Here is a 14,113-nt window from a genome sequence, read left to right as displayed (position 1 = left end):
TGAACACTGTGGGAGTAGATGGGAGTCTGAGCACTTGGACTCACACCGTGCTAGAGGGTTTGCCGTAACCCTGAGGGATGTGGTGAAGCATGGTGGATACACAGTGACCCTGGATCCTTGTCGCTTTCTTAGCATCAAGGCCCCTGCCTGTGTACGGGGCACTTCATGGCCCAGCATTACTTATTAAGAATAAATGTAGACGCCTCTGCAGCATGACACTTTAGCCCTCAGGGCAGGAAGATCAAGCCACAATTTTTGTGGTAAACAGATTAATTTGGTCAATAGTTTAATTCTGGCAGTAGCGGAATGACATTATAAGAATGCAGTGGCATTTCTACTGGAAATGTCTGCCATCATTTTCTTCTTGACATGAGGAAACTAAAAGCTTCCCAAGTCCAGAAAGAATTAGCATGAAATGGGCCCATCAGTCTCCCTGTGAAGAAGCATTAGGCTGCGGCCTTGTAGGTACACGGAGGAGGAGGCGATCACGGAGCAGGATGATGTACAGCTCACTGGTGGTCTTGTTTCCAGAAACCCCCTCTCTTCAGGGCCCAGCTGTGGTCTGGATCTCCCTGTTGCGCGGTGGCCTTGGGTCAGCCCCACAGTGCAAGCTCAGGAGTGTGGCGAGGTGCCTCAAGAGGGAGGATGCCTGCCTGCAGCCTTTCCGGATGCTCACATGGGGTCCCCTCCTGGTTTTGTCAAGGGCTGGACTCCAGCTGGTTCCGAGCTTTTTGAAGGTAACTTTTGTTTGCACATTTCCCTTTCTCAGTTCTTGAGCTTGTCTCCTATTTCTCCTTCCTTTAGTTCAGTGGTTCTCAAAATGTGATCCTTGGGGCTCCCCTGGTGGTGCACTGATTGGGAGTCCGCCTGCCGATGCAGGGGGCGTGGGTTCATGCCCCAGTCCGGGGGGATCCTGCGTGCCACAGAGCGGCTGGGCCCATGAGCCATGGCCGCTGAGCCTGCGCGTCCGGAGCCTGTGCTCCGCAATGGGAGAGGCCACAACAGTGAGAGGCCCGCATACTGCAAAAAAAAAAAAAAAAAAAAAAAATGTGATCCTTGGACCAGCGCATCAGACATGCCAGTCCTTAAGTCCCACCTAAGACATACTGCATCAGTATCTTTGAGGATGGGGCCCAGAAACCTGTGTTTTAACAAGCTTTCCAGGTGATTCCTTTGCAGGGGGAAACCCCTGCTTTAGCAAGTGTGTGTGCACTGGGGCATCATGCTCCATGCCTTAGCATGCACATGTGTGGAAGGTCAAAGTTTGTGTTGGGGTGTGGGTGCACACGTCTGAACCACTTAGGAATGGTTCTGTGCAGGGAAGTGACTATAGGGGGCACCTGGGTAGGGGCTGAGTGACGATGGAGAGATCTTATACCTCTTGGTACCTAAAATGATGTTGATGATGATAGCTAACAGCTGTTGAGCGTGGAGTGTGCCAGTCACTCTGCCAAGCATTGTGCGTGTTCTCATTTTATTTTCATGATACCTCTATGAGGTAGTTTTACAATCCCCAATTTATAATGAGTTAGAGTGAGGCTTATAGCAGCTAACTAACTTGCTCAGGATCGTCCCACTAGAAAGTGGCAGAGAGGGAACCCAAGCACAGGTCTGCGCTGTGTCCAAAGCCTGCGCTCCCAGAGCTGCAGCCTGGCCTTCCTCCTGCTCTGCTCAGGTACTGGTACTTCTGGGCATGGCTGGTCTCAGCACTGCCTGGGTTTCCTGGGGAGCCCTTGAGCTGGCGTGGTGGACGTGTTTCAGTACAGAGCCCTGCGAAGGCATTGAGTATTGAGGGCTTTCATGCTGTGGGGGGAGAATGGTACTTCATCTCCTCTCCACAAATAAGTAATATTAGAAGCACAAACAAGAACCAAGAAAACCAGCTGAACTGTTTCACACTTGAAATGCACTGCGTGCCATCGAGTGCCTATGAGATTGGACTGGGCCCAAGCTCCCAGTCTCCAGTGATTGAGGCCCTTAAAATAAGGAGCTGAGCTGCGGGGCTGGCTGGTTAATTGTTTTCCCAGGTGGTTGGAACAGCCTGTGAGAGGGACATGGGCCTCACGCTGCCTGCACATCTCTCCATGCACTTTCCTCTTGTTACTAAACAGGCAGCAGTAACAATTTTATTTTATTTAAGGGGAAGCAAAAAAAAAAAAAAAAACTGGGCTGAGATTTAGAAATCGTCATGAAGGCATGTGTGTGAGTTTACTGCTTTATTAGGCTTAGCAGAGACAGTTTCTGAATCTCAGCTTGCTGCTTCCAGGGTGATCTCTGATGCTTTTTCAAGTTTCTACCTGTCCCTGAAATCTGTAGGAAGGTGGGTGCTTTGGGACCTGGGTATAAACTGGCCTTTTGAGTTATACCTGCTTCCTTTCCCAGCTTACATTCTTTAAGGATTTCTCTTTGGCTATTTCCTCCTTATGGACCTTGATTTTATAATCTGCTCCTTGAAAGCATGTCATTTATTCCAAGGAAGAATTTGGCTAAACGCACAGTAAGGCACATGTACCCATATATCCTGCCTACCTGGTAAGCAGTCCTCTGTCCACTAAGTGTCTTACCATTTTCCAGATTTGTATTGGAGACATGAGCAGTAAACAGCATTTCCCCATGATCTCTCTTTCCCAATTAGCTTGTAGCCAAGTTCCAATAATATATTAAGCCGAGAGCTTTTCCTGTTAATTTCCCCAAAGAAAAGATGTGGCAAAGCTACAGGGAGGCTGAACTTAGCCTACAAACAGTGCTGAGCTATGCTGTTCTTCCTTTCAAATCATAAACTGCTCCCCTGGAGAATAATTTTGCCTAGCATCTGTAAAGATGTTCCAGTGTTATGGGAAACTGGAAACTTTGTGGCATTGTTAGTTAGGAGAAAACTACCTCTGGAGTAAACTTCCCGAAGTGACTCTTGAAACTTCTCTTATGATCTAATAGGGGATGCACTAAGGTGGTCCCGACATTTTCAGATTCAACTTTTGCATAAACTTCATTTTAGTACATTATGAATTGATGCCCCTGTACATCTTTACGTTCACTAGTTTTGTGTCACTGTTCATATGTGCCCTGGCAGACAGACATTCTGAGCTCTGGCAGAGCCTGACAGCCAAGAGTTCATGTTATTGGCAAGATCATCATCTCTGCTTGTATAGCCTTACGTGTTCCAGCAATTCTTTGAACTTTCAGTGCATTTTTCCTCATTATTTCGTAAACATGTGTGATAAAATGAGAATAATGGTGTTGAAGCTTGGGTCTCATAAATGTGAAGATAACATTGGGAATCATTAAACATGCCCCAAATAGCAAATCATTAGTCTCAAATGGGTGGACATTGGAATTAAGATAGTCAACTGGGTATTCAATTGTGAGGAAAGACAATATTAAAGGACTCATATAAACTGCTGAAAATATGTCATCAAAGATGGTGTTTAAGGTGGTGTCATTAGGAATGTCATGCTGTTTTTCAATACTTAAGACTACCCCTGCCACATATAAATCTCTTGTTTGACCATAATGCTTCTTACTTTTTTTCTATATTATAGCACATTATGTATTATATAATGGAGCTGTGCTGAGTTATAGGGACTACCCTTTTAATTTGTCATCAGATTTTAGTTTTTCTCACATGGAAGTTACATTAGCAGCCACAATTGGGAGGAAAATTAATGAATTAATCATAGAAATGGTAGTTTTCTCTGATTTCCCTCCTTTCTGTCCCTTCCTGGCCAGTCTTTACTTCCTTTCTCTGCTTCATCTTCCTCCGCTTCATCTTCCTCCATAGCGCTTATTCTTAATAAACCACATTTTACTTGTTGATCGTCTATCTGATACCAATAGAGTATTAGCTCCATGAAGGGAAGAATTTCTGTGTATTCATTATTCTAGACCAGTGTCTTTCAACTTTTTCCCCGCATTATCACTCTCCTATGGAGACTTTTCAGATTTTGTTTTGTTTTGTTTTGTTTGCTGATTGCCGCCCTCCATGAAATTTTATTGTCACACATATACCGTACATCTGTTTATGTACTATATCTGTACTTTGTATATAAAAGGAGTAGGAATTTTTTCATCCCTCAAAAACCCCTCGAGGAGCAGTGGTGCCCCTGTGAGAATGCACATTCTAGACCTACTGCCAAGAAGGGTGCCTGGGGCATAGCAGGCGCTCAATAGTAGTTTACATGTGTCTATTTCTAAAATTTCATCTTTTTTTTTTTTTTTCTTCAGTAGCAGGCAAACAAATGTTGGCTCATCACTTGCTAGGTATGTGAAGGGATCCTTCGCACAGTGTGTGAAGTCCTCATTCTCCTTATGAGTCTGTGATCAACCAGTAAAGGGAATACTTTGATAGATGGTCTTATTTAAACCTGTAATCATCCTTGACGGTAGATGCATGAACAAAAAGCCAGCGCGCAAATCTACTAACTGCTCTAACTACTGGCATTACCCTTTGTTACCACTTAAGCTGTGGTCCTGAAACTGACCTGTTTGATGACAGAGACACCCTCCCCCAATGGTGGCCTTACCCAAACAGAGGATTACCCCAGAATGAGGGTGGGGACCAGAGGCACTTCAGAAAGTTTCTTAGTATGCTGTGGACTTACCCAGGCACCTTGCATGTTTCCAGATCACTTGATAATCTGCAGCTTCTCTGTCCTCCTTCCTGATGGCCTATATATGTGGCATGATAAAAGCCATCAGTTTCTATTGCATTAAACAAAATAAGAAAACTTGAGGCTTCGTGCTGTCCTGTGTGTGTTGGGAATAGTAATAAAAGCAAGATAATTGGTGTGTGTCTTTTAAGATGCCAGAGACCAGGAAGACCTCTCAGACTAAGTCTGACCAAGGCTTTCCCATCTGACACAAACTCAGTGCCTGAAGCCTTGTGCAGGTGTAGATTCTGCTTTCCTTGAGAGGCCTTGGGAGAAATAACTGGTTGTGTGCTTTCCCAGGAAAGGAAGTGTTCATTCATCATTTTAGGTAGCTTGTTTCTCCACAGAAATATTTCAAATGCTAATTTCCTTAGAAGAGAGGCCAACATTCTCACTTACTTTTATACCAACAATTACAGGAAAATATGAATATTCATGTCAAGAAAATGAATTTAATTACAGGCTAAGCAATTATCATAATGAATGGTTCTGATCGTCTGACCCTCATGGCTTAATAATGAAGTTAAGTTCCTAAAATTGGGATCTGTTGTCCTCTTAGTCATTGACTAAAAATGAAAAGACTTAGAATTTTTTATTTGCTTTGTTGGGGCAGATTCCTTTCAACGAGACCTAAGTGTGTCATATAACTGCCTTGTAAGAATTCTCATTTTGGTGGGGTTAGGAATGTTGTTACATCTTCTGGAGCTTTGTCACAGACAGATGTGCCTAAAAGTTTCTGATATTGGCTTGGACTTTTATGACATGAAGCCTTGTACTCTTCTTAATAAGTATAACTAATTGGTCATTTTCCTTAGGATGGACGTAGCTCAAAAGATGTGTTTATTGGAAGGTGTTGAAATCAGACATTTAAAACCAGAATTTCCAAGGCAGTGGGCTATTTGGAGGAAACTTATGGTGAATACTTTTTATAATAAAATGACTCTCCTTATATAGGTTTCTACATAGATACTTGGGATTTGTATCTCAGTTTTTCTTAAAGTGACACATACTTGTCTAAGCAGATGTATTTCTGTTGGCCCTGCTTCTGTGGCTGTTGTTTTACTGTTGGGGGATGTTAATTTAAGTGAGTCATTTTAAAAGAGAATTATTACAAAAAAGTTTGAAACATGGACATTAAGTCAAACATCTTAATAAAGTTGAGGGACTTTTTCACTTGAATTTCATTTGAATGTTGCATGTTTCTACTCTGAAACTGTCTTAGATGGCCGAGGATTCAGCATGGAGATTAGCAATGTTCACCAACTGGCTCACTCACTTACTCGCTCACACATCTACTTGGTGGCCATTTGCTAAGTGCCCACTGTGTGCTGGTCCCTCTGAGAGTTGCTGGGGAGGCAGAGAAGAATCTGACTCAGTCCTGGCATTCAGTGTCCTCACAGTAGAGTGGAGACTGTCATGTAGTCCAGTGATTACAGTAGGACGCAGTGGAGTTCAGTGGTTAGGAGACTAGATTTAGGTGTTAGCCCCGTGTGACCTCGGCCAAATGCTTTATATCCTCTGAAGCTTAGTTTGTTCATCTTCAAAGCAGGGTCAAAAAGAGGACCAACCTCACAGGATTCCTTGAGAACTAAATGATCTAAATCCATACAGCGTATAGTGCTGGGCACCTGGTAATGCCCAGAAGATGATGATCCATTCGATAGATGGACAGACAGGTCCTGTAGAGAGGGAGTCACCACACATCCAGGTACATGCCACCAGGCAGGGTAACTCAGGTGACAGAATCACTTGTGTGCCCATAGAAAAACATGGGAAGGGCATTTTCTTTTTCCACAGCACTTACCAATAGAGTGCTTTGGTGGGAATGAGGGATGGTCAGCACAGGATGTGTAGGATGTGACTTGGAAGTTGTTTGATTTTGTTCTTCACTGCTCTGTCTTGTTCCCCTTGTCTTCCTCCTGCCCCACCCCCAACTGCTCTGCCCAGAAACACCAGCCTCCAGGGTCAGGAGGTGCAGGTGACCCCAGTAGAGGAGGGCCCTCTACTGGGATAAAATTCATGAATTTTACCTTCATGAATTCAGACTCTTTCAAGGTTCAGACTCTTTCAGGATCTGCTGCTGAGGCAGACAGAGCTGGGTCTATTACCCCAGAGAATCTTGCAGGCCGTGGCTCTGTAAAGGTTCACCTTTTTAAAAAGTGGCTTCTGCAGGACCTCCTCACTTTTCGAAGGCAAAGCATCTCTAAAAGCCAGGACTAGAACCCTATAAAATCATCACATCACTCCTGGAAAAAGTTATCTTCAGTAAACTAGGCTGGGACTGAGACCTCTCTTCCTAAGCACTTAACACAGGGCCCCGTGCTTGGCAGACATTTGTGGACTGAAAGAATGGATGAGGGATGAATGAGTCCTTTGATTGTGATGAGATACAGGACGTTAAGTAGAGGCCCTATGCCAGTTAGTGTTTCTCCACATCTGTGTGCGTTTCTGGTAATATGGTATGCTTGCTCGTGGAATTTGACCTGGGATTTTGTCTGGCAGTATTTTGAGCTTCTATTCATTTGGCAAAGAAAAGGCATGATTCTTAATTGCTGTAATTTTACCTTCATGAATTCAGAAATGTGATTCTGAGAATAATGAGTTCCCTTTTTAGAAGGAAACTTATTTGCAGAAATGCCAATTCCTGGCTCATTAGACCTGTTCTAACCCTGCAGACACATGACTGTCCCTGGAGCAGGCCCTGTCAAGTTTGAGGTCAGTCTTCTATTTTCCATTCTCTGCTGCCCCCAGCCAGCTCTCCCTCTCACAAGTAAGAGTTAACATTTAATGAATGGACCTTTGAGACTTTCACCGTCAGAATCCTGCTTGCTTACCACTCTGCAGATAATTTTGGATGAGTGGTTTTTATAATCTTAGTATCATTATTCCTGTTCACACAAAGAACGCAGTGTATTTGTGGAAACAGGCTACTGGACAGGTTGATCCGGTGATGAAGAGCATTTCCTGGGGGCAAAGTTGTCAGGAGTCATCTATCTGGAGAGGTTCCAGGTATGCTTCCAGGGAAGGAAGCTTTGTATCAAACAGGTTTCTTCTGATGTGTCTGCTTAAGACCCTCCTCACCCCACACCCAGAGATTGCAAAGAGGAGTACCTTGGAGGGAACCCTGAGTTTTCTGATGGCCCTATTTCTGATTGCCCTTTTGGAGGCAGCCTGGGCGCTGCTTTCTTCCTTGCTAATGATCTTCCTTCCTATTTCCCTGCCTGCCTCTGCCTATGTGCCCAGCAGCTTGGTTACCTGTTCCTGACTTTTGGTGGTGCTGTCTGGGCTCCCCTACCCCCTCTCCTGACATGGTGTCTGATGAGGAAGAACTCCTTCTGGGCATGTCTGGGACCACCTGTCCTGTATGGCTCAGGGGTAGGGGAAGAGTCTGGCTGGTTCCTAAGGACTTGATTATGGGAGCTTGCTTCTGCCGTGTCCTGGGAACGGGGTAGATAGTTCCTCCTTTGGGTGTAGATAGCTGAGTCGCTTAACTTGTCAATTTTGCCTGTAAAGCCTGAAGAAAATCTAGTCTCTCCAGGAGGAACTAAATAAGTAGCATTATTGTTCTTTTGTTTAATTCATAAGTTTTCTGGGATTCCCATTTCAAATATTCATTAGCTTGAAAAAAAAGTTAATTTCTCAGCTGTATGAACTATGTGTTTCAATCAGAATTAAGCAGAAATGCTGTTCTGTAGTGGGCCGTTAGTTGGAGGACTTACAGTATCTGAGAACCACATGTTAATGCTAGACATGGGACATTCTCTTTCTGGAACTTGATGTTTTGGTCATCTTAGGTGTATCTCTTCTCCTGTTTATCTCTACTCCATTAGAAGAGGCTCTGTCCTTTGCATAGGGAGGTCTCCCCCTCAGCCTGCTAAACTGGAAGTCAAGAGATGAAGATGCTAGTTCCAGCTCTCATGAACCAGCTGTGTTACCTTAAACATATCACATCCCTCTAACAGGATTCAGTTTTCTCTGGCAAAGATGAAGACAAAGGGTCAGGTTTCATCTTGAATTCTGACCAGTTGGAAATGGATCTGTGGTCATAAGTCAGTTGGGGAAAATTCTGTGATTGATTAGCCATGTCTGCCACAGGTAAGGAGAGGGTGAGGAGTGGCATCCCTGAGCCAGGTAATGCCAAAACCCCTCCTGTCAGACAGGTGGGCTTGTGCAAGTGAGATAGTACGGCGTAGGGAATGGGAGTGTGGTTGGAGCCATACGGACTGATTTCTGTCCCAGCTCCATCACTTACTAGCTAGGCTACCTTGGATGAGTTACCTATCCTCTCTAAGCTGCCATCTCCTCTTGAGCAAAAGGAGAATGCTGTAGTCCTTACCTCATGAGAATGGCACGAGGGTTGAGTCAGGCATTTTTAAGTCATTTGTATAGTAGGTGATCAATACAAATGTGATTGAGCTGTGTAAGGAGTGTGCTCAGTACCTCCTCCAGTAACAATGGCTGACTCTCAGGCAGTGTTCGTTTCTTTTTTTTTTTTTTAATTTTTAAAATTTTTTAGCCATGCCGCGCGGCATGTGGGATCTTAGTTCCCTGACCAGGGATCGAACCTGTGCTTGCTGCAGTGGAAATGTGGAGTCTTAACCACGGGACCACCAGGGAAGTACCCCCCCACACACAAATTTTTCTTTTTTTTTCTTGGCTGCACCACATGGCTCGTGGGATCTTAGTTCCCCAGCCAGGGATTGAAGCAGCGCCCTCAGCAGTGAAAGCACAGAGGCCTAACCACTGGACCACCAGGGAATTCCCTCAGGCAGTCTTCGTTTCTAAACCGTAGTGGATTGGTCCACATTGTGGGTGTGTATGATGACTTCAGAGAAGTACAGGGGTGTCATGGCCAAGCCTGGAAAGGAAATTCCCATCTTTAAAATCAGGGAGCGTATGAGCTACAAGGGGTCACAGGGGCCCTGTTTTCCAGGTGGGACGTTAAACTTGAGGCTGGGGTGGGGAGGGTCTTGTCCAAGGTCACCAGGTGAGGTGGAGGCAAGGTGGGCCCTTTTCCTGAACTCTATCCTCTCTGCCCCCTGCTTCGAGCTGCCTGGTTAAGTGGCCGCTGCAGGGAGAGGAGGGGGCTCAGCTCCGTGTGCTGGGTGTCACTCAGGGCTCCTATGACTGGCCCTGGGGAGCGATTTAAAAGGAAGCAAAGTGCTGCTTTGTAGTCATTGGAAGCACATTTATTTATTCATTATGTTTGAGAAGAGCCTCCAGTACTGGAAAGAAATGCTTCAGTCAACTGAGTTTTATTTTCTCTGTCGGTTTATCTTGAGTCTGCATGGTTTCCCCAGGCCCCCCGTCTTCTCTCTGTTTGCAGCGTCAAGTCTCGACTCTCCTGCCCCTTCTGCACAAGGGCACCTTTAGAATCTCACCTCCTAACCCACCGCCCACCCTCTGGATTCCCTCTCGATGCCCTTAAGCCCCCAAACTCCTGCCTGATGCCTATTTTAAAAACACACATCTGAGCACATCATGCCTCTGCTTAAAACTTGGCCCCTTGTGGCCTCCGGCACCCCCGCCCCCAACACAGCCCCGACCCCAACACAGCCCCACCAAGCTGCATCCTCCAGGCTCCGGCCTTGGCCCATGCCTTCCTCTCTCCTTCGTGCCTTTCCCCCACTCCTTTCCTTGTGATTTCCTATTTAATCTGAAAGATAGGCAAGTGTCACCTCTCTTAAGCCTTCCCCACTGATGGCTTCACAAACCACCCCCAACCTGGGCCCGTCCAGACAAAACTGGGTGGGGATTTGCTCACCTTTACTCTCTGCTCTCAGTTCATACTTATTTATCTTACTAATACGCTGCATGATCCTTAATGGAAATAATGTTATGTTATACAATTTTTTATCCACTATTTGCTATTACAGTGGCTTTCCTGGAGCAAATATTTAATAAATGTTTGAATGACTGAATGAACCATAATAGCTAATGCTTGGCCATGTACAAATATCTCACCTGATTATCTGGAGATTCTTGTGTGGTAGTGTCAATTAGGATTCCCACTTGAGAACTGAGAAAAAAGGACAAAGGGAGTAAGTTGTCTACAAGGCATAGGCTAGTAAGTGATGGAGTAAGGATTTGAATGCAGGACATGAGATTTCAGATCCCCTACTCCTTATGCTATGGTGAATGAAAGTCACACATGGCGATCAGTCTTTGTCCAAGATGGTCTTCACCTACCAAATGCATCGCCCATTCTCACCTGTCTGATTCCTTTGTGTCTTTTAGGGTTTGCTTTAGTGCCCCATCCCCCTGCCATGCCTTGGATCGCCCTGTGATCGCCACTCGTTTGATAGAGAGCATTTTGTGAGGAGTCATCTTTTCGTTGTACATTTCACTGTGCCAGCTGGATCATTTACTCCTATAAGAGAGAGACCGTATTTTGATTTTGAACCTGGATTGACCCCCAGCTCTGCCACTTTTTGACCTTGGTCCAGTTACTGACCTCTTTAGATCTCAGCTACTTTATCTCTAGAATAGGGAGTTATATGTTCCCACGCACTTGTAGCTAGCCTAGTGTCTGGGGATTCCCCTCCACAGTGAACCCTCATGCATCAGATCAGAACTAAGCAGTCACCGCAAAGATACTCTGTGGTTTCCAGATCTGCCTGGAAACTACAACATTTGATGAACCCAGGGCCTTATGGAACTTTCTACCACAAATACCCAGGTAGAGGAACATGAGCCATACTGCTGAGAAATTTGGAGTGTGGCCTGCAGCAGTCTTCCACAAACCTTAAATTCCTTTGAAATCCTAGGTTTCATCTTTAAAAATTCATACACATTTTGAATTATATTCCTTAATGTCTGTGTTTACTGTGGTATGAAAATGTGTAAAATTGCCACCCACTAAAATTTATATTCCAGGAAGGTGCTATCATCATAGCTACTCTGGTTTCCTTTGTACGTTAGATATGGTGGTGCTCCAGCTTTCTCTCTTGTCCCAAGAGCTTAGTTGATGTGTCTTCTCTAGGTGAATGGGGGAGTCTAATGGGCCCCTACAGAGTGCGGTTCTCCTTTTGCTGGCTCAAAGGCCATACCTTGGTGGACTGTGAGTTCTCTAAGGGGTTGAGGCTGCTTACCTCTTTGCCTAGGTGGAAGCTGGATTTTTGACATTTCTTAGAAGGAATATACCTGTTTTCTATAGGGGCAAAACCAGCCTCCTCTCAGGTCTTAGATGAGAAAGCCTATGCAAAGCTTGGTTCTTGGCACGTAATAAATGTTCAAAACGTTTTCTCCCACTGAAATTACATACCCTGCCACCCCTCAACCCCGTCTCGTATTTATCCCTCACTGGGCAAGGGTTTATCTTTCATTTGCCTGAGTCATAGTGCTTGTGCACGTTTAGTACACGGTATTCATTTGGTCTGCACCTAATTAAGGAGCAAATATTTATTTTTTCCTTGGAATGGAAACATTGAGGTTTTTTAAAAAATTGAGATAGAACTTGCTAATTAAAACATATATTTGCATAGGAATGGAATATTTCTACAACAAAATTATCATGATTTAATGTGCTGTGAATTCTGCCTCCCATTATCTCTAATTCAGATATTAACTTCCTTCAAAATGAGCTCAAAGGCAGATTCCTCCTCAGGAGGCCTCCTCAGGCCCCACCAATCTCTCCCTCCACCCCTGTTATTAGCCCCGATCATTTGTGTCCTGAAACTGGCACTTGGTGTGTGAGGCATTGGTTTTGTTTGTTTTATTAAGCCTTTGTCTCATTATTGATCCTAACTGGTTTGAGGGCGTAGACCACAGCTCTCAAGAAACGCTTATTCAGTCATTGACTATTTTGTAGTTGTTGAGTAATTGCAATGTGCCAAAAGTGTGTTGTAGGGAAATAATGGTGAACTAGATAAACCTGATCCCTTCTTTCTGAATGAAAATGAAATCAGTGCCCCTGTGAGAGCACACTGGTCCTTGAGAAGTGACATAACCTTCTGGTGTCTGAATGGTTCTGACTGTACTGAGCTGGCAGTACATTACTACATAGAAGGGCTCTGGGTTTGACTCAGACAGGCTTGGGTTGGTCTGGTTACACCACTTACCAGCTCTGTGACTGTGGCCGACTTATTTCTCCTCTCTCAGCTTCAGTTTTTTCATTTATAAAATAGGAAAAAAAAATATCTCTTTCATAGGTTGGGAAGATTATAGTAAGTCCCCTACATACGAATGAGTTCTGTTCCGAGAGTGCGTTCGTAAGTCCAATTTGTTTCTAAGTCCAACAAAGTTAGCCTAGGTACCCAACTAACACAATCGGCTATAAGTACTGTACTGTAATAGGTTTATAATATTTTTCACACAAATAACACAAGAAATAAAAAAACGTTTTAAATCTTACAGTACAGTACCTTGACAAGTACAGTAGTAGAGTACAACAGCTGGCATCCAGGGGCTGGCATCGAGTGAACAGGCAAGAAGAGTTACTGACTGGAGGAGGGAGAGGAGGTGGGAGGTGGTAGAGCTGAAGGAGTGTCGGCAATAGGAGACGGAGGGCAAGCTGCAGTTTCACTCGACGCCTGACGCTGATGGAATGCACGTTCGCATCTTTGAAAGTTCGCAACTTGAAGGTTCGTGTGTAGGGGACTTACTGTGATTGAGATAAGAGAGCACCTGGCTCTTAGCAAATAATAGTAATTGGTTAACTGTTCAGGATAATTTAGAAATATTTGAGCTCCTATTGTGTGATAGATCCTGGGCTACATGCTATGCCAAGTATTGGGGTCTGTGTGTATGTGGTGACAAAGCTCCTTACCCTTAAAGACTTTTGGCAGCAGTTTTCTTTGGTCTAAAGTTTCCTAGTGCTGATATAAATTGAATGCAGACATGAATGGATACACAATAAATTTGTGGCTTTTTTTTGGGTGGCATCTTCTGTTGCTACCCTTCTTGCTTTAGGAATAGAATGAATGAAAACGGTAGCACCAGGACAGTATTTTGGTCTGGTCTGGGACCCTGCTGCATCGAGCAGCAACCTGGGTCAGGAGGAAGGTCATTGCCATCACAGTGATATCTGCTGTCCCAGGTGTGTGTGTTGCCCCCTTCCCTGGAGCCTTGCTAGAACTCCAGGAAGCAGGGATTGCTACCCTGTTTCACAGATGGCACCAAGGGCCCATCCAGATTACTGACTTAGCTGAGGATGTGTGGTCAGTGAGTGGCAGAGTGAGGGGACCAGCACCAGGTTTCCTGATTCCTAAGCTAGTCCTTTCCCGGTGCTTTGGAGACTCAGGGTTTAGAGTCAGACGCCAGCCTCGGCAACAACTTTGAGCTTCAGTTTCCTCTTCTGTACAATGGGAAATAGCACTCATTGCTAGAGGTTTGGTGGAGATGAAGTGAGAGAATGTAATGGCCCTGCACGGAGCTTGGCTCCTGAGTCTGTGAGCATGAGCCGTTGGGAGTGCTTTTGTCGGTATAGCCATGCGGAGAATCTCTGAGACCCCCTGGGTGTGAAGTCC

General features: G+C 44.8%; 1 protein-coding gene across 2 annotated transcripts in view; it reads left to right on the top strand.

Moving 5' to 3' along the window:
* The window catches only part of SPOCK1 (SPARC (osteonectin), cwcv and kazal like domains proteoglycan 1), a 549,178-nt gene that overhangs the window by 304,883 nt on the left and 230,182 nt on the right, over positions 1 to 14,113 (top strand). The gene's annotated exons all lie outside the window — the stretch shown is intronic.

The sequence above is a fragment of the Mesoplodon bidens genome (assembly GCF_964165515.1).
Source record: "Mesoplodon bidens genome assembly, chromosome: 4".
In the NCBI taxonomy this organism is placed as follows: domain Eukaryota; kingdom Metazoa; phylum Chordata; class Mammalia; order Artiodactyla; family Ziphiidae; genus Mesoplodon; species Mesoplodon bidens.
Note: the sequence above shows the minus strand (reverse complement) of the source record. Positions and strands in the feature narration are given on the sequence as shown.